The sequence below is a fragment of the Lactuca sativa genome, chromosome 1 (assembly GCF_002870075.4).
Source record: "Lactuca sativa cultivar Salinas chromosome 1, Lsat_Salinas_v11, whole genome shotgun sequence".
NCBI lineage: Eukaryota > Viridiplantae > Streptophyta > Magnoliopsida > Asterales > Asteraceae > Lactuca > Lactuca sativa.
In genome coordinates, this window is record NC_056623.2 from 103641187 (window position 1) to 103662728 (window position 21542).

Below are 21542 nucleotides of genomic sequence, written 5' to 3' on the forward strand. Positions count from 1 at the left end.
AGAACGTCAAAAATGGAGCTCGTATGCGAAATTTATGGATTTTAGAAGTTTTTGCGCGAAAAACGAGAAAAATCCCCAAAACCGAGAAATTTCGCTGAGTCACCTCGGACACGTCATCCTTGCTGAAAAAGTGCCACGTGTCCTGCTGAGTCACCTACCTGTTAAGTCACCGAGCTGCTGAGTCATCCGAAGCCGTGGCACATCCGAGGAGCGACGCGTGTACAACCTAGTCCGAGCCTCGCATCTAGCTCCGAGCCTTGCACGTGTAAGACGACTCCGCGGTCCAATCAGCGTGTGCCACCGTGACCCTCGCACATGCTTACCACCCGCGCATCGGACACACGCCTCGGACCAATCACAGACTGCCAGCAACCCTCATGCAAGCCTTCACCCGCGAGCCCTCGGATCTGCGACGTGTAGTTCCTGCTCAGCCGTCCGATCAGAAGCTCCACCCTATAAATAGAAGGGTACGAGACCTCCCGGGGGTATTTTGAAAACATGTCATTTTTAGCCCCTTTCTCCATATTTCTTTCATATTATCATCCCCCGAAGCCCCAATATCGATTATAAGCCCCGGAATACGCCACGAAGTGCCCGTGAAGCCCAGAAAATTTATCTTTTTAGTTTCGAAGCCCGACTTTTGCAGAGCCCGGTTTCTCAATAAAACTCCCGGTTTTATTAGAAACGATCGTTTTAGGAAACGAATTGCTTCCTAGTTTTCCTTAAATCAATTGAGTGTGTAGTAACTTTCATCTTACACATAGATATGAAGTATTTTATATAAAATGCATGCTATGTGTATATATGTTGTTTGTTTATTCGAGATGGGTGTTAAATGAATGTTTTATACATGTTTAAAATGATTTAAAATGTATATATATTTTATCTTCAAATATGTTGGGTAAATATGGGTAGATAAAGTATGAGGATAGAAGTACAGTATAGATGTACTTTGGTAGCTATGAATTTAGTATAGTATAGATGTACGTTGGTAGCTATGAGTTTATTATAGTATAGATGTACGTTGGTAGCTATGGATTTAGTATGTTGGCAACTATGGACTTAGTGCCTGTTGTATAAACCTTGGCGACGATGTGACTTCGTGCCTATTTGGTATAAATTGTTGAGGGAAAACAATGTTGTCATCCAGGTGTTTGTTTTGTTTAACATAAATTTCTGAGGGAAAGCAATGTTGTCACCATACTGATTGCTTTATGTCAGGTGGTCTTATTTGACATATATTGCTGAAGAAAGCAATGTTGTCACCTATTTTGGTTGTTTATTTGACATAAATTGCTAACAGAAAAGCAATGTTGTCACCTCGGTGTTTACCTTATTTGACATAAATTGCTGAAGACAGCAATGTTGTCACTTTATTGGTCGTTTTGTGTTAGGTTGTCTTAGTGTTGTCACCATGTAGGTTGCCTTATTTGACATAATTGCTGAGGAACCCCCGAAGCAAAGTTGTCACCCCTAATGAAAATCCTTAGGCTAGGTCCCTTGTGATAGTTGTTTTAGGGACGTAAGGTAAGGATAACGGGTGTGGGTAAATAGGGTTGTTTTAGGTGGATGAAATTAATAAATTATTTGTTGATTGATAAACTTAAAGAGTTTATTATTTATTGTGGGTTGAAAACCCTGTATGCTCACTAGGCTTCCAAGCCTGACCCACTCAGCTTTTTATATTACAGGTAATGGACTCCGAGCATGGTCGGGTGATGATGATGAGTGATTTTGGATTATAGGCCAGTAGTTGTAAATAACTGTGTAAGGCTTATAATGTCTTGTTTATGCCTTTGATCTGTATCGGAACATGACATCCCGAGGTTTTGTTATGAAATAAAAATATATATTTCTTAAAGAAAGGTTTTGATAGATTTTTATCATGTTTGGTTTTGGGAACAAATTCCGCAACACTTTTAATCAAATGATTACTCTGATTTTATTTTAAAAAGCATAAACAAAATCGGACTTTTCTGTCCGTGAAATTGGGGATGTCACATTGTTCAACCCGGTTGACCAAAAGGTAAAGGGAAAAGCTAAGTCTGTGATAGTCCCGTGTACCATTCCCAAAGAGTCTATATGTTTTCATTGTCAAGAAAAAGGGCATTGGTTGCGAAACTGCCCTATCTACCTGAAAGATCTAAGTGAGAAGAAAAAATCAAGAGGATTTGACTCTGCTTCAGGTAAGTCCACTATCTAACTCTGTTAAGTTCCTTATTAATGATTCTTAAAAAAATGAGACTGGGTTACATTTTTGTGTGTTTGGCAGGATCAAGCAAAGGGAAGGAAACTTAAAGGAAGGGTATGCTGAATCTGATCGCGAAGATGGATTTCAATCGCATGATTTGAAGATCGGATTCTTGAGTTACTACTTAAGCGTTATAATAGATTGCTAGGGAAAATATGTAATAGCATAGTTTTCATTTAAAGTTGCATTCTAAGGATAAGTTTTCCGCATTTATGAAATAAAATTTTGTTTTACTTTATTTTATATATCCTTGCAATGGCATTTATGGAAAATTGATGTTTGGCTGGTTCTAGCAATAATGGAAACATGAATTTGATTTCTTCGTTTGTGGTAGTGTCTGAATTACCAAATAAGGAAAGATTCTCATCAACCAAGGTTTCAGTTGTATAGAAACTTGGAATCATGCAAGTTGTATAGTATGATGAATGAGAACTTTTAGCTTTGGAAAACTTAAGACTAATCCCTCGTTCACATTTACATGTGAATCAAGTGAAGGACTAAGGGATCGATTACATATTCCTGTGCATTGGTCAAGTCCACCACAAAAGATCCATAAGTTTATTCGTCATGATTTACTAAAGGTTCAGTAAATATCGTTATACTTACAAGTTTAAGTATAATTCTGAAACATTGGAAATTTTTTTATGTTTGGCAGGACGAATAAGAAGAATCAAATTAGGCAGAAGGATAAAAGTTTCTCAAATCTAAAAAGATGGGAGAGGAATTTAGTATCATGTTTAGTGATCATCTTAATGATTAAGAAACCATATCATAATTGGTTCTCTAAGGTCATCTTAGTGCATTCTTATGGCTAAGAAGAGGAATCATGAATTGTTGAAGTGGTTAAATCAAGAAGATGAGTCACACTTAGCTCCAAAACAAGTCTTAGAGTCATACTCCAAGATTGTAACTTGAGTGACATATCTTAAAGAAAGGTTTATAACACTTGTCAATTGTAAGAGTAAAAGTGTCCTACTCTTGTACATTTAAAATTGATAAGTTGTGATGTTTTGGATCAAACAAAGACCAACTAATGCCAATTATGTGAAGTGTTTGTCTTGATTAAGAATCTGCACTATCTCTTGAATATTTGGCAAGTGAGTCTTATATGTCAAGAGGACAGTGGGAGTCTTAAAGATGTTGAAAAGGCTTCCAGATCTAATCAAGAGGAAAAAACCTATAGTTTATCACTAGCACACGACTTGAGGATTATATCTATCGTGTTGACATATTCCTATTTCTGTGTCCATTCCAGTTAAAGTGGGCTTTGCATATGAGTTCTAAGAGTTCTCAATTGAGTGCATAACAACTTGGAAGCAATGGCAGGCCCTTGTGTTGCCAGGTGGCAAGAAGTTAAGATTGTAAGTTCAACCGATAAAAGTTTGAACACATCACTAACCTTTTCTTGTGATTATGGTTTTGACAAATTCACATGGATAGGAACACATACACCAGAAAAAATCTAAGTTTCATAAGGTTTCTCTCCGATTCATGAATATGATGGTGAGGAAACGTTTTCACTAAGTAGATTTTAACTAGATAGCAATCATGATCACTACAAGAAAAATACCCTTTTACGACGTGCAAACCACGACACTCATTGGTTTATGTTACGCAAAAGAGAGTGGCATTAAAAAGTGTCGTCTCTTCAAAAAAATTAAGGATTATTGTCACGCATTATTGCGTGCCCTTAGATTAGTGTCTCATGTAGAAAAAATAAAAACACGGAGGGCACTTTATCTAAAAGGGGCATCCTCTGTGAATGTTGCTTTATGTTTTACTCAAAACGCGCGTTCTTGAAAGGGGAAATGAAATCACCAAAAATTGAAACCCTGCCTATTCTATGTAAAAAATTAAAACCTGCTGCCCATCCAATTAGCAAGAAAGAAGCCTAGGGTCTTCGTCTTCCTCTCTCTCTCTCTCTCTCTCTCTCTCTCTCTCTCTCTCCCTCTAACCTAAAACCTAACCTGCGATTTCATAGAGATTGTTATTACGATTTAAGAAGCAAATAAGAAGACAAGAAAGGATAGTACTACTAAATTCCACAAAATCACAGGGACTAGGTCTTTTTTTTAAGAATGGAAACACTTGGTGCTCTCTAGCCTCTACAACAATTGATCGATGATCTCACCTCACCTCGCCGCCAACATCTTTGCTCACTTCTGCTCCAACAACCACAAGGGTATTTTCCTCTGGTGACCTCGTCGGAGACTGCTCAAATTTCCACACCCTAGCCCGAGTAAGATATGGTTTGGTTATTCTCTCTTCCTAATGTTTTCGTTCTTCTATTTATTTAATTTCTCCTCTATTCATAGCTTTGATTTCAATTTTGGATCTTCTCATCTTCTCCTATGTTAAACCCTAACTGAAAAACTATGCAGGTTTCAATGGCAATTTCCTCCTCATTCCTCGATCCTCGCTTCTACTCTCTAAGCATCTCAGGTATGCTTTGTTCCTTCTCCCTAATTCTTCTTGTTTGATTTCTTAGGTGTGATAGTAAAGCAACTTCTGATGGCATGGAAAGGACCAAGGGATGAAGGGTCTAAAAGTGCATCAACTTGTTCAAAGATAGTATCAGTTTGTCTTGTTGAGAAAAACTTGAACCCCCAAAGTTGCCTAAACATAATAATAAAGGAAATGGTTTGTGTTATATAGTTTAGAGTAGTTGTGGGTGGGTTTCCCTTTCTCTTATTGGTGTGTTTGTTATTGTAGAAGCAGAAAAGTAAAAGTGTAGAGGGCTCTGAATAAGAGGAAGAGGAAGAGGAGGAGGAGGAACATGAGAAAGTGAATGGTGGTCCAGAGAATTTTGAAAGTGAAGGTGAATCTGGGGAAGGGGAAGAGGGCAGTAAGAAGTGTAAACTTTTACGAGGGGTTTCAAAAAAACCTTCTTCTAAGAAGGATTCGACTTCGATTAATAAATCAAAACAAAAAGAAATCCAAACCCAAACCCAAATCCAAGACAATAGGGGAATTCTGGAGTTAATGAAATGAGTTAAAAAGCTGGTCTAGTGAACTTAAAAGTCATGATGACCAGACAAATGTCTATTTTTATATTGATATTGGTGATGACAAATTTGGATTGGTCGTCGTCATGTGGATTTGGAGTGATAATAAATATCACAGGTATCGCCCAAAGTCGAATGTAGATATTTTTGGGTTTCCATATTCAATTATTCATATATATTTATTACTTTATATTAATATAAAATTGGCTATTGAAATTTTACATATTCATGAACATAGACAAAATTTGCAATTATTCAAATAACTGTAACCTGATTTTTATTTCACCACAGGTTGATGAGCTGGCGGGAATAGTTGTAGGAGCAACTGTCATGCTTAATTTTCTTATAGTCAGGTATGTATAAATGGAACCTTCTTAATATTCTGATAACTGGGTATGTTGATAGAAGTTTATTTATTTATTTAAAAAAAAGGGGTACTCTATTTGTTCACATTTTCCCTTTGTTGAAATGATATAGGCCACTGACAGGAGCATCAATGAATCCAGTAAGAACCTTGGGACCAGCAATGGCTGCAAATAACTACAAAGGCATATGGTTCTACCTTACAGCTCCCATCCTTGGCGCACTAGCTGGTGCAGGTATTTACACAGCAGTGAAACTGCCTAAGGAAGATGATGTATAGCATTTATGTGACCATAATGTCCTGAGGAGGTTTTCTATGATGTTTTAACCTCTCAAATGTGTATGAACCTGCTGACCGGTTATGGTGGTTCCAAGTTTGTAGTGAAGATGATGTATAGTTTTTTATAGGTATATAAGCTCACCTTTTTCTCCATGTTATTAGCTCTGAGTCTAGTATTTATCTTATTAGCAGGCTAAACCCTTGAATAGTTTGTAGGTATGTGGCATCAATAGTTCCCTTTTAACAATATTGAAAAAAAATTGGAAAACAGGAAAGGAGCTTTTGTGGGTGTAAAAAATATATTGCATATTTTATCATGTTTTGACTTTGGCCTCTATATATGAATGATCAAACAGGACCAGGGTCCTGATTTCCGTGATGCAAAGCAAGGAAAACATTTCAAAAGTATTGGTCCACATGATTCACATGATTGCCTCTGTACCTCATACACAGTGGTTATTTATAACTCTTATTATTTCATTTCTATCTTATTCTTCTAATAATCCATCAGTTCCAATGTAGTCGATTGTTTTTTAGAATCTTTATGATTTGTATTTAGTTTAATCTTCTATCCAGATGAAATTATCCTTGAAATGACTTATTAATGATCATCATTTTTGGTAATACATGATTTGGAATCCTATGAAATTGTTCATAATTGGGCTGTTAATGTTCCTATTTGTTTTCATTTATGCAGATAACAATCTTGTTCAATTAGAGGTGAAGAACACATGGCTTTCTGTGGACCATATGAATCAGATGTTAATGGTAACAAGTTTAACACTCGAGTCCATATGATCAGATGTTAATGGTAACAAGTTTAACACATGTGTCTTTGTTATACATATAGATTAGGAAGGTAGATTCGACTTTGGACATGGTAGAATCTTTATGATTTGTATTTATTATTTGTTAGTTTTATAGGAATGTATAACCCATGTTATCAATGTATTATTTTTGTTTAACATTTGAATGATTCTTTGTATGACATATTATAATTTGTGCAATTTATTTTATTTTTTGAGTATGAAATTTTATTTTATATTATGCAATGGATTGTAATTTTTGTATATGGTATTTTATTTCCATTATGAGACATTAAATGCAAATTTTAATTTAAAACTTTAAAAATATATAAATATATGTATTTTAAACATTTAAATTTACGATACGCAAAAATGTCTGTCATCTTTGTTTATGACATGCCCTTTCTTGACAGGGGTTTTGATGATACATATTGCGTTTCATAAATGTGTGTCATAAATGCGCGTCGTCTACAGACGACACGCAAAAGCGTGTCGTCTCTCATTACGATAGGGCCTTTCTTGACACACATTTGCGCGTCATCAGAGCGTTTTACGAAACGCATTGCGCGTCGTAAAAGGTTGTTTTTCTAGTAGTGAATATTTCTATTCTCAAAGTCGTTAGTGGAGCATGTGTGGTTTACTGGCACACACTACAAGAAAAAGACCCATTACGACGCACAAACCACGACACTCATTGATTTATGTTACGCAAAAGAGAGTGACATTAAAAAAGTGTCGTCTCTTCAAAAAATTAAGGATTTATGTCACGCATTGTTGCGTTCCTTTAGATTAGTGTCTCATGTAAAAAAAATAAAAACACGGACGACACTTTATCTAAAATGTGCATCCTCTGTGAATGTCGCTTTATGTTTTACTCAAAACGCGCGTTCTTGAAAGGGGGAAATGAAATCCCCAAAAATTAAAACTCCGCCTATTCTATGTGAAAAATTTAAACCCGCTCCCCTTCCAATTAGCAGGAAAGAAGCTTAGGGTCTTCGTCTTCCTCTCTCTCTCTCTCTCTCTCTCTCTCACTCTAAACTAAAACCTAACTTGTGATTTCATAGAGATTGTTATTGAGATTTAAGAAGCAAAGAAGAAGACAAGCAAGGATAGTACTACTAAATTCCACAACATCGCAGGGACTAGGGATTTTTTTAAGAATGGAAACACTTGGTGCTCTCTAGCCTCTGCAACAATCGATCGATGATCTCGCCTCTTTTAGCCGGCAACATCTTTGCTCACTTCTCCTGCAATGACCATAGGGGTGTTTTCCTCCGGTGACCTCGGGCTCATGTGATCTCATCGGAGACTGCTCAAATTTCCACACCTTACCCGACTAAGATATGGTTTGGTTATTATCTCTTCCGAATGTTTTCCTTCTTCTATTTGTTTAATTTATCCTCTATTTCAATTTTGGATCTTCTCATCTTCTCCTGTGTTAAACCCTAGTTGAAAAACTATGCAGGTTTTAATGGCGATTTCCTCCTCATTCCATGATCCTCGCTTCTACTTTGAAGCATCTCAGGTATGCTTTGTTCCTTCTCCCTAATTCTTCTTGTTTGATTTCATAGGTGTGATATCCTTCCACCTACTTTTCTGATTCTCAATCCCATTCTGATGCACTTAAGCTGCTCCACACTGTCTTATTTGGTAGGAGAGGAAAGGTATATTCCCAATCCATGTTATGGCTGTTATTTTCTTTTACATTAGTTGAGCTGGTGGGGAATAAGGAAAATGACCAGTTCGGTATATTATATTTTTGTTTCTTACTTGAGTCTGTACTGCGTCTATAAATGGTTTAGATCTGTATGAATTGCATCTTCCATCAAAGTTTCAACATTTTCTTTATATTCATCCTAAAAGTCTTTGAGTTTAGCTTTGCTAAATTCTACTAAGGACCAGTATATATACATATAAAAAATATATTTCAGGAGTTTCTGTTTTTAACTGAAGGGCAATTGTGTGTTTGTTTAACCTGCAGGCTTTGCTGGTTAAGAGTAACATATTGCGGTTTTCTGGTTTTGTGTGGCATGAAAATGAGGTAAACAGTTGGAAAATATTCATATTCTTGACATAAATATCAAATAGATCTCTTCCTTACTTTCCAATCCTAGTTGAAAATCATTTTGTCTGCCTAGGCGATTTGATAAAGGAAAAGCCAGCCTAGAAGCATTGTATATCAAATAAAGTTTAGATTCATAAAAACCATTACTAATAAACAGCAAACAAGTGTGCATGGAAGTGTTATATAGTAAAGCAAGTTCTGATGGCATGGAATGGGCCAAGGGATGAAGGGTCTAAAAAAATTTAATTATTGCAGGAAAAGCAAAAAGCTAAAGTGCAAGAAAAGCTTGACAAGTATACGAAGGAGATGTTGTTTGAGTTTTGTGATCTGCTTGACATACCAATTGTCAAAACCAGTGCAAAAAAGGTTTGTTTCACTTTCATTGGACATGATAAGTAACATGATTCTATTTGTGGTGAAAGCAAAGCATAGCAAAACAACATGATGTGTATTTTGCATGCACACAGGAAGATGTTGTAGTGAACCTGATAGATTTTTTGTTGCTTCCTCATATCACAACTAGTGATTTAGTTTCATAGAAAGAACAGGTACTAATTGCATTTGAATATTCCATATTATATTATAATCTCTCTTTTTTTTTTATGTATATATATTCTTATTATGCAGCCAAACAAAGGAAGCAAACTCAAGAAAAGTGCATCAACTTCTTCAAAGATAGTATCAGTTTGTCTTGTTGAGAAAAACATGAACCCCCAAAGTTGCCTAAACATAATAATAAAGGGAATGGTTTGTGGTATATAGTTTATAGTCATTGTGGGTGGGTTTCCCTTTCTCTTATTGGAGTGTTTGTTAGTGTAGAAGCAGAAAAGTAAAAGTGTAGAGGGCTCTGAAGAAGAGGAAGAGGAAGAGGAGGAGGAGGAACATGAGAAAGTGAATGGTGGCCCAAAGAAGTCTGAAAGGGAAGGTGAATATGGGGAAGGGGAAGAGGGCAGTAAGAAGCGTTAACTTTTAAGGAGGGTTTCAAAAAAACCTTCTTCTAAGAAGGATTCGGCTTCGATTAATAAATCAAAATAAAAAGAAACCCAAACCCAAACCCAAATCCAAGACAAAAGGGGGATTTGTGAGTTAATGAAGAGAGTTAAAAAACTGTGCTAGTGAACTTGAATGTCATGATGAGCAGACAAATGTCTATTTTTATATTGATATTGGTGATGACAAATTTGGATTGTTCCTCATCATGTGGATTTGGAGTGATAGTTTCGTATTATATAGTTTCAAAAAGATCACAAGTACTTACTATTTAATTAATTTTTAATTTGTAAAGTATCGCCAGAAGTCGAGTGTAGATATATTTGGGTTTCCATATTCAATTATTCATATATATTTATTACTTTATATTAATATAAAATTGGCTATGGAAATTTTACATATACATGAACACAGACAAAATTTGCAATTATTCAAGTAATTGTAACCTGATTTTTATTTCACTACAGGTTGGTGAGTTGGTAGGAATAGATGTAGGAGCAACTGTCATGCTTAATATTCTTATAGATGGGTATGTATAAATTGAACCTTCTTAATATTCTGATAACTGGGTATGTTGATAAGAGTTTATTTATTTATTTTTTTAAAAAAAAAGAGTACCCTCTTTGTTCACATTTTCCCTTTGTTGAAATGATATAGGTCACTGACAGGAGCATTAATGAATCCAACAAGAACCTTGGGACCATCAATGGCTGCAAATAACTACAAAGGCATATTGATCTATCTTACAGCTCCCATCCTTGGCGCACTAGCTGGTGCAGGTATTTACACAACAGTGAAACAACCTAAGGAAGATGATGTATAGCATTTATGTGACCATAATGTCCTGAGGAAGTTTTCTAAGATGTTTTAACTTCTCAAATGTGTATGAACTTGCTGACCGGTTATGGTGGTTCCAAGTTTGTAATGAAGATGATGTATAGCTTTTTATGGGTATATAAGCTCACCTTTTTCTCCATGTTATTAGCTCTGAGTCTAGTATTTATCTTATTAGCAGGCTAAACCCTTGAATAGTCTGTAGGTAAGTGGCATCAGTAGTTCCCTTTTAACAATATTAAAAAAAAATTGGAAAACAGGAAAGGAGCTTTTGTGGGTGTAAAAAATATATTGCATATTTTATCTTGTTTTGACTGTGGCCTCTGTATATGATTGATATAACAGGACTAGGGTCTTGATTTCCATGATGCAAAAGAAGGACAACATTTTAGAAGTATGGGTCCACATGATTCACATGATTCCCTTTGTACCTTATACACAATGGTTATTTATAACTCTTATTATTTCATTTCTATCTTATTCTTCTAATAAGCCATCAATTCCAATGTAGTCGACTGTTTTTTAGAATCTTTATGATTTGTATTTAGTTTAACTTCTATGCAGTCAAATTTATCGTTGAAAGGACTTATTAATGATCATCATTTTTGGTAATACATGATATGGCATCCTGTGATATTGTTCATAATTAGGTTGTTAATGTTCCTATTTGTTCTCATTTATGCAGGTAACAATCTTGTTGTATTAGAGGTGAAGAACACATGGCTTTCTGTGGACCATATGAATCAGATGTTAATGGTAACAAGTTTAACACTCGAGTCCATATGATCAGATGTTAATGGTAACAAGTTTAACACATGTGTCTTTGTTATACATATAGATTAAGAAGGTAGATCCGAATTTGGACATGGAGGTTGATGAAGGAGACAATTACACACATATTCCAATAAGAAACAGAGTTGGATGATTATTTGTTAGTTTTATAGGAATGTATAACCCATGTTAGCAATGTATTATTTTTGTTTAACATTTGAATGATTCTCTATATGACATATTATAATTTGTGCAATTTATTTTATTTTTTGAGTATGAAAATTTACTTTATATTATGCAATGGATTGTATTTTTTGCATATGGTATTTTATCTCCATTAAGAGACATTAAATGCAAATTTTAATTTAAAAAATAATAAATATATAAATATATTTATTTTAAACATTTAAATTTACGATACGAAAAAATGTGAGTCATCTTCGTTCATGACATGACCTTTCTTGACAAGGATTTTAATGATACACATTGCATGTCATAAATGCGTTTCGTAAATGCACGTCGTCTATAGATGACACGCAAAAGCGTGTCGTGTCTCATTATGCCCGGGCCTTTCTTGACACGCATTTGCGCGTCGTCTGATTTATAGAATTCCAGCTAATGAAAGCTGTATTATTTTGATAAAGTTTTATCAAAGCATCTCGTATCAAAACTTTGGTAAGGAAGTCAATTAAGTATTGATTTCTAGAATTCCAGCTGATTTCTGAGTACATGTCAAAGCTAGTGGGAACATGATAATTATAATTAGTGTTGCAAGTTAGCAATTTTAATTATTGAAAACAAAAGGTTTCAATTTGGAAAAGTTGTTTGCTATAATTAAGGGATAGGAAATTTTACTTCATTTCAATTCTAAAAAGCTTAGATTGAGGTTTTAATCATATTTAGTCGAAGATATATATATATATATATATATATATATATATATATATATATATATATATATATATATATATATATATATATGAATTTCATATTAGAATGGCTCAATATAAGGAAATTCTATATATGGGCCTATTATTTGCGTTCTAAAATTCGATTATGATTAAGGCATTCCTTTTCATAATCTGAATTATGAGAACTTGCACTACTTGAAAAACAGCCTTTTACGACGCTCATTGCGCGTCGTGAAAGGCTCAGACGACGCGCAAATGCGCGTCAAGGAAGGCCCTGTCATAAAGAGAGACGACGCTCATTTATGACACTCATTTACGACGCGCGTTTACGACACACAATGCGTATCAAGGAAGACCCTGTCATAAAGGAAGACGACACGCATTCGTGTGTCGTAGCCTTACATCGCGCGTGTTAATGACACACAATGCGTATCAAGAAAGCCCCTGTCAAGAAAGGCCATGTCATAAATGAAGATGATACACATTTTTGCGTATCATAATTTTTCTTGTTTAAAAAAAATATTATTTATAGATTTAATTATTTTCAAATTAAATTTGTATTTAATGTTTCATAATAGAAAGTAAAATATCATATAAAAAAAATAGAATCCATTGCATAAATGTAATGTCATACAAATAATCATTCCATGGAAAGATTAAACAAATCAATAGAAGTTGTAACAAAAATTTACAAACTAATAGTTCTAATAACCTAATGTGTGCCTCACTGTAAACAAGATTTGTGCTGCTTTTTTTAAATGTGTGCCTCACTTGTCTCCACTCTTCCTTAGTAACACCGCTCAAGGACTAAATGTATGAACTTGCTCAAAGTATCTATATTGCCTGCAAAAAAAAAACATTACTACAAAATAAGTGTGAAGATGGATTATTACAGTGTAAGAGAAGTAAAGAACCTTGAGCTTCCTCCAATGGGACAAATGGGTAGTCAGACTTGATAAACTTTGCAACACGTATATCTCCCAATGCAAGATCAACATTAAGGTAATGGGGAACAACATCACCTAAAATCATATAATATTTATATACCCCTAGACTAGATAGAGCTTTACTACAAATAGCAACCTACTTTATTTACTCTGTTTACCAAACCAATGTATAGGAATGGAACCTACTTTACTTTACTCTCTTATGGTATATGAACAGGATTAGGATAGGTTGTGTTTGCTATATTTTGGTAGAGGGCATTCATTCATTCATTCTCATGTGTTTTGCAAATAGAAGACATTAGATTTAGATGAGAGATTTTTGGATTTGGATGATAGACTACAACTTAATAAATGAATGAATGAATGAGGATGACCTTTGATCTAAACTAAAGAGCTGGATCGGTACTTCGGGAAACAAGCCTAGCAAGTTGAAGCATCTCATCAATTTCAGCACGTGGAACCTCAAGCCTCATTCTCCAGCGACCCATAGAAGATATCACACTCCCTAAATTACCAGCCATTGCTCTTCTTAGTAAGCCTCATTCTCCAGCAACACGTATTCGCCTTGAAGCTCATACTGGCTATTGCTTTGTTCCAAAACAACCTTCTCAACAGTTACCTGAACCAAACTAACATTAAACTCTCAAAGGGAAAATTAAATATATAACTATTATTTGAAACAAAACATCGGATTTAACTTAACTAGTAACTAACTGTGGTGAAGTAGAAAGAGAGCATTCTAAAAAATTCAAAGAGTTGACCAATTCTGTAGACGTCCCTACTTAAAACTTGTTCTCCATTTCCACCCGCAACCTACATATGTAAAAAGATTAGACAAAAATTAAATAAAATTCTTTCATTTATTTTTCTTTTTCATAATCTTGTTATGCTGCCTCAACAAGGTTTCCAATTTGAGCCACCCGTCTGTTCACCAACTCATGTGTGCTTCCATCACCATCAATGGTGGTTGTGTCTTTGGTCAACACTTACCTCTTCTCTGATTACAGTTCCTGTATGCAATAGAAATTTTAAAAGTTTAGGGACCAAATGTAGTCATAGCGAATAGTTGGAAGGCAGATTTCAACCAGAACCCTTTGTTAAAAAACAACATATGAAATACTTGCCTCCAGTAAGAATAGCAATATCATCAAGATATTGACTTTTTCTGTCACCAAAACCAGGTGCTCTACAGAATTGGTCAACCTTCAAACAGGGCAATTTGATTTAACCCAACGTCTCTTCCTTAACCAACCTACATATGTAAAAATATTAGCCAAAAATAAAATATAATTATAAATTATGAATATTTAGCAGCATAGCACCTGTATGTATTCATGGTGCGTGATGTTACCCTGCCTCAAAAGTGGAATTGAACCCTGCATATATATCTTCATTTATATTAATAACACGTGAAGCCTTACTTATTCCACCTCGAGCAAACCTTCCTATAAAGAAATGGAGGTTTCTCATTTTCCTTGTCTCTTCAAGATAATTATCCTTCAAAAACAACACATAAATAAATATTTCAGCATAAGCAGAAGCAAACAAAACAACTAGAAACGACAATAGTAAATAGTCTAATGGAGACCAGGGATCTTCAAGGAGCAGTAGTAGCAGCTCTAAATTTGAAGATGCAACTGAACCAAATACTCTAATGAAAGCTATCATTGACTTTTCCCTTGATTCCATTTTCATTAATCAAGATTTATACCAATTCTTTCAGTCTTCCCTTCCTAATTTAGTCAAAGGCTGCAGATGGTTCTTGTTGTATAGGTAATAATATCCTCTTAATTGGTACAAAATTTTCCATTTTTAATCCATTTTTAAATTTGTATTTACTTTTTGTTTCCAATTAAGAGAAGAGAAATACATATTTTTTCTAACCTGTCCTGCATAGCTCGTGAGGCCTTTAATTGATCCCTGCGTATAAGTAAATGTACATGTCTTGCATATTTAGTCAAATATATTGCTTCCTCAGTTCCTGTATCACCTACGCCAACAATAGCAAGAACTTCACCCTTATAAATTGGTGAAGCTCCATCACAGATTGCACAGGCACTAATTCCCCTACTCCAGAACTCATCTTCACGAGGTAATTTAAGCGTTTTGGCAGTCGCCCCTGTAGCTCCATCACAGATTGCACCGCCTATTTGATATCCCTTGAACACTACAGGCTTCAAAATGATTGGATAACAATTCTTCCTGCACTTGTGATATTTCCATCATACCTGATTAGAATTATGAAAATTAGGTGTAAGAGTCAATGAAGAAGACCACTTTTAAGTTTCATAAGATCAATCCACTACTAATAATAACATCGGTACTTTGGAAATTGAGATATGAACTTTGAACAACTATCACGGAATCCAGCAAGATTTGAACAATCTAAAAGGCTAAAACACTCCACACGGTTTCCCATCTGCATCACATTATCACAACACAAAAGGTGTTTACTTTTTATACTAAAAATCCCCACAATGGATAAAAAGATACAAAATTACCTCGCTCCTCGTTATGTTGCTTATTTTCCCCAAGGTACTTCTTATATTGCCAAGCAATCCGCAAATCCTTCTACAAGCTCATAAAAAGGCTGAATTTACATTAATACAGTTGTAGTTGTGAAGAGAAAGATGCATGCTCCTAAGGGCAAAATGGGAAAAAGTAAAGTAGTACCTGTTCTGCATCAGTGTTACGAGATTTGTCATCTTTGGGGACTAAAGTAGTTGGCAAGGTTCCAAGAAAGGCTCTAGGGTTTTTGATTGGGCTTGCATAAAGAACAGGTTGGTTGTGTACTAGTCCCTGAGACATGAAAGTCCTTAACAAAAGCATATGATGAGGTGCTTCAGTGTCTTCCATAATCATTACCAGACTTCCTAAATGGAATCCCCCACCTAAAATCTCTAGATATAATAGAAACAATTCATCCATTAGGAAATTGTTGTCATATTGTTTAGATGCTTTAATAAAATATAAAAAGGGGGTATTGGGATTGCTATCAAGATCCGGTATGCCTGATGAAAGAAAGATTGTTCCATTTGGTCCATACTTGAGACCAGGGACAGAAGAGGTAGGTGCAGCTGAAAAGTTCTTTGAGAAACTACTTGTCCGGACTTTTCCAGTAGCCATAAATATCGGACAGTTTTTTAATCCTCCTGAGAAATAAGAACAAACGGATCAAATAGGTAAACAACATATATAATGATTTTGGAGTAAATGATTTTATTAATAATCATATATAATGTTTGTAGAACACTTGAACAACATCAATTTTGGAAGGAAACTACCAAAGCAGATATGCAATCTATTCCACATCGCTCATTAGTGTAAACTAGAAGTTCTCCAAACAGGATTTGAAGATAAATTAATTTAGAACTCTCTGAACCATAGTCCGCGTGAACTCCATGGCAATCAGCGTCTTCGTGATTCCGAAGGAACGAGACAAGATCGATTCTAGCTTTGCCCAAAAACCCTAGCTTCCGTGGCCCTGTGAGCATTCATTGACAAACGAGACCCTAACCCTTTGATCATGGTGACCAGAAACCTTCAATTTCAATTGGAACCGAAACCCAAGTTCCAGAAATAGTTGATTTTGTTGCCCTTTGAATGTAAAGTGTTCAATTTCTTGTGAGAAATGAAGCAATAAGGATCGATCTATGGAGGATGTGGGTCGTAATTTGAAGGATGAAAAAAACCCTAATTAGAGGATGTGGGTCGATTTCCGGTATGCAAAGCCGACGGGGTGCTTATAAAAAGCTTTGAGAAGCAACTGAGTCAGTGTTCTTATCAAAAGCTTTGAGAAGCTTTGAGAAGCATCATAAGTCGTAACAACGATAGGTGCATTCTTCATGTTTCTTTCTCTTTTCGTCTCTGCCTCAGAGGGAGACTAGGGCTTGAAATTTCTTGATCTTCAGAGAGACATTAGAGCAGAGATCCGATGAGACGATTAACAAGTAAGGTCAGGAGTAGGGGAGAAGCGGATTGGAGAGGAGGGAGAGGAGAGAATCGATTGTGAAGATGAAAGATAGAAAAAGGTAGAAAAGAACAAGGCGGGTTTTCAAAATTTTGGGGATTTCATTTCCCCCTATCTGCTAAACGAACGCACGTTCATTAAAATTATAAAGCGACACTCACAGACGACGTGCGTTTAAGATACGGTTCCCTCCGTGTTTTTTTTCTTATAACACTAAATTAAGGGCACGCAATAATGCATGACCTAAATCCTTAAATTTTTTGAAGAGATGACACTTTTTTAATGTCGATCTCTTTTGCGTAACATAGATCAATGAGCGTTGTGGTTTGCGCGTCATAAAAGGGTCTTTTTCTTGTAGTGTTGGCAAATAGAAATAGAAATCTTATAACAAAAGACTGGTCTAGTAACATGTCTTTTGCAATCGTGTCCCATATGCTTCAGATATAGGATCAAATGCATGTGCTATTATATTCATCTGTTCTAAATTTTTCCAAAAATGCCCCGAGCATTAAGAGGGAAAAAGTACTAGAACTAGACATGACTAATTTGATTAAGTAATTGTCGAGGACAATCTAAGGGTTACCAAAGATTGGTTGCTTAGGGACAGTTGCAAGCATAGTGTTAATTTTGGAAGGACCATATTGACATATTCTGAAAAGAGGCAACTCTTATTTAGGAGTAATAGTCAAAAGGGGAATATGGAAATACTCCCATAGGTGGAAGTTATTCATTAAATATGTGTAAGATTAGGAAACTTAATGCAAGAAGAATGTTCACAGCAATGAACTTTGAATATGAAACTTCGATTCCATGGAGTTGATCTCCATTGGAATACTCTGTAATGTCTGTTGACAAGTCTTTGTGACTTTGTGCATAATCATTACAAGAGGACCAATGCATATAAGTTTATAATCTAACAGATTTAAGTAAATGGCAAGAATCAGGGATTCGTGCATTTGCGGTAAGGATTTGGGATTGTGAAATGAGTATCATTGAAATTATGTTCAATCGATCTATTTCTCAAAGAAAAGATCATAGACAAACTCATTATGCATACTTGGTGTATGGCATGACTAATGTTTAGACAAACATAGTGTGCATACTTGGTGTATGGCATGACTAGTGTTTAGAAAAACATAGTGTCCATGCTTGGAGCATGGGACAGCTATTGTTTTTATTCAAGTATAAAGTTGATAGTTTGAAACAATATACAATGAATAATGTGTAATCAATATGGTGATAAATAAAAGGTGTTTTTATTTATATTCATAAGTTCTGAGACCATAGTTGATTCGATTATTCTTGTATTTCACATTGCATGTTTTGACTTCTAGAATAACTAAGTCACTCTTCCTGAATGACTAAGTTATTCAAACCATCCACAGTCGGTCATATGTCTGAAGTAGATATGAATTAAGACTATCATGAGTTGGTTGTAGAGGTCTAAGATGTTGGACATGGCCTCAACACTCATGAGTGCTCATAAGTTCTGAGTATTGGATTCAACCCACACTCACTAGTATCACTTCATGGAATTTTATCTCGAGTGATCGTGAGACGGTAATATCATATAAGTCTTCAAACCTAGAGATATGACTTGTTGCCTATGAATTGGTTATACATTGATCGTACGAAGCCACATTGGTAACTCGATGCTATAAAACGTGCCTTTGTGTATGATTCAACAAGTAGTAGAACAAGCATTTGAGTTGAACTTTATCTATTCCTTCTTGCATTAGAAGCGATATCTGAGCCCCTCGATGATTTGGTGTTGACCCATGTATCGGGCCCGGTCAGAACTAAGTTGATCTGTTCACTTAAGTTCTATGTCAAACAAATCGGAAATCGGGAAGCAAGCTACTGGACAATAAGTAGGACATTGTTCCATGTATTTGTCTGGATGATATCTAGAATAGAGGATTATAGGATCGATTATCTAAAATGGAGTATCGTCATCATCTCAGTTCCGCGAGACCTTGAAAGAGCTATGATTGTTGATCGAATCCTGAAGTTATTCTTGCAGATATAGTTATTAGACATATCCAAGTGGGAGACTGTTGGATTATGTGTCTAAGTTCATAACTATTCTTGGATGTACTTGACCCGATCAACATGGTCCATTTGGGTTGCATGGCATCATGCATTTGGATAAACTAAAATGAGAGAAATAACAATTATGGTGTATTAATATATTATAAGTTCTAATATCTTAATAATATTATTTAATTAGTTTTAATCAAGAATTAATCTAGAATTAATTAAGTGATCAAAAGATGAATAATTAAATATATGGGTTGTTATGTAAATCGTCCATAACTTGTATAGTGGGCTAAAGGCTCCATGGATTATCAAGTTGGGCTAAGGTCCATAGGAAGCTCCATGGGAGTTACAAACCCATGGGTCATGGAAATGAACAGCCATGTTACATTAGGGTTTCCATGGTGTAACCCTAATTGTAACACACTATATAAAGGATATGAAGCCACCAAAATTGGCAAACACTAGAACTAGTGAGACAAGAGAGGACTAGCAGATTTTCTAATGTGTGTATCATTTCTCTCAAGTTTAATCCAAGTGTATCTGGTGTTGTGTGAGACATTTGAGGCATCACAGTTGAGGTGCTAGGCTCACAAGGTTTTCAAGGAATCCAATAACTACAAGGTATGTATTTGATGTGGGCCCTAGTGTGGAGGATCGGGCCCTTGTGTTCCTAGAGGCCCACGATCATGTAACTAAAGGGGCTTCACGGAAACGGCCATAACTTTGGCTATGAATCTCCGTTTTGGTATTACGACCAGTCAAATCGAAGCTTTGATTCCAGAAATTATTTTCTAAATGGAGTTATGAACACTTTTGTTATTTTTCCTTAATTTTTGGGTTTGTATTTGGCCCACTGACTTTTAGGGTTTCATTTTAATTTCAGCTTCTTATTTAACTGTTTTTGATGTAATTTGGATGGTCGATCATCAATTTTATGAACTTTCGATTTTCTCCCAAATTCTGCGTGTGTTAACCTAGATTTTGAAGCCAATGCAACGGTATTCGTAGAATCAACGTGGTTTTGAAGAGATTGTCCTGGCTATTCTTTTAGAATCAGCAGGTTCATTCTTGGTTATCTTTGTGTTGTTTTTGTGCTGCATTAGTATTTCTAGCTATCTTTTATGATTAAAAGTTCCGCATATATGCTAGATTGGATTAAGAACCTTGGAAATCAAAATTTGCAAGTATTTTAGACAAACATAGATCCAAGGTTTATAGGGTTGTACGTACACCTTAGGAGTGTTGCAATGCTCAAAACCTAACAACGGCTTCTCGTAGTACCACCACACCCTTTCTCTAACTTGTGAATACTACGGCTTCCCGTAGTACCGCCACACCCTTTCGCTAACTCATGGATGCTGCAACTCCCTGCAGCCTTACAGTACTTTCTCTTACCATCCCACGGTCTCATCCTCAAGTCAATGCCACACTCTACATCCATTAACCCATGTTCGGTGGCTAATCATAGATAGATGCTCGCACACCCATCCCAAAATAAGCATCACTACTGCTGACAATTATCGTCATGACAAAACTCCTTCCCCCGCTGCAATTCACATTCTAAATTAACCTCATTTAACATCAATCAGCCGAAGAGCTCCCACTGTAACCATAGATACATGCTACACCGCTTTCCATCTCTTAACTCATAACTCAGAATAATCTGGAATTCAGGACAGCATACCCGGATACCTCGGTACACCATCACAGAAACTCAGGATGTCCTATCTCAGCCACGGATCTCCTATTTACGACATCATACAAAGATACAACAATTCATTCCTTCAAAATCTCATATCAAATCTTCATTTCCAAATGACACACAACTTTGGAATATTCTAGCTCTTAAAGACGAATTGTGAACGACACAGAACATATTGACGAACATCCAAGACTTCCTCCTCTATTGCTCTAAACCCATGCAAGTATACACATACTGACCTTGAATTCGGTCACCTGATCCACTTCTATCCTTCCCAAAATGCACATAATCATCCCATATTCTAAGCCAAAAGTTCTTCCCCGCTGAAGCTATCCTTTTGACCTAATCGCCTCAAATTTTACCACTACAACCTTGAAGAATTTCTAATCACCATATAGTATCTATCCAACGGCCACCTGCCGTGGGGACACTCGTCTTTTCCTGAACACGTACATCCTACATTACCTTGCTCTGCACTTTGACTTGGCCACCAATAACCATGGTCTCATATATTCGAATAGAAGGTCTCGATAATCGTTTCTCTAGCCACACTTGAACAAATCGTTGATCCCCTTACTGGAAAACCAATTCTCCCCCACTCAGGGTT

At 35.8% G+C, this 21542-nt stretch overlaps 1 pseudogene; it reads right to left on the reverse strand.

Moving 5' to 3' along the window:
* Positions 1-15399: 15399 nt before the first annotated feature.
* Positions 15400-16370, reverse strand: LOC128127577 (elongator complex protein 4-like; annotated as a pseudogene).
* Positions 16371-21542: the final 5172 nt, after the last annotated feature.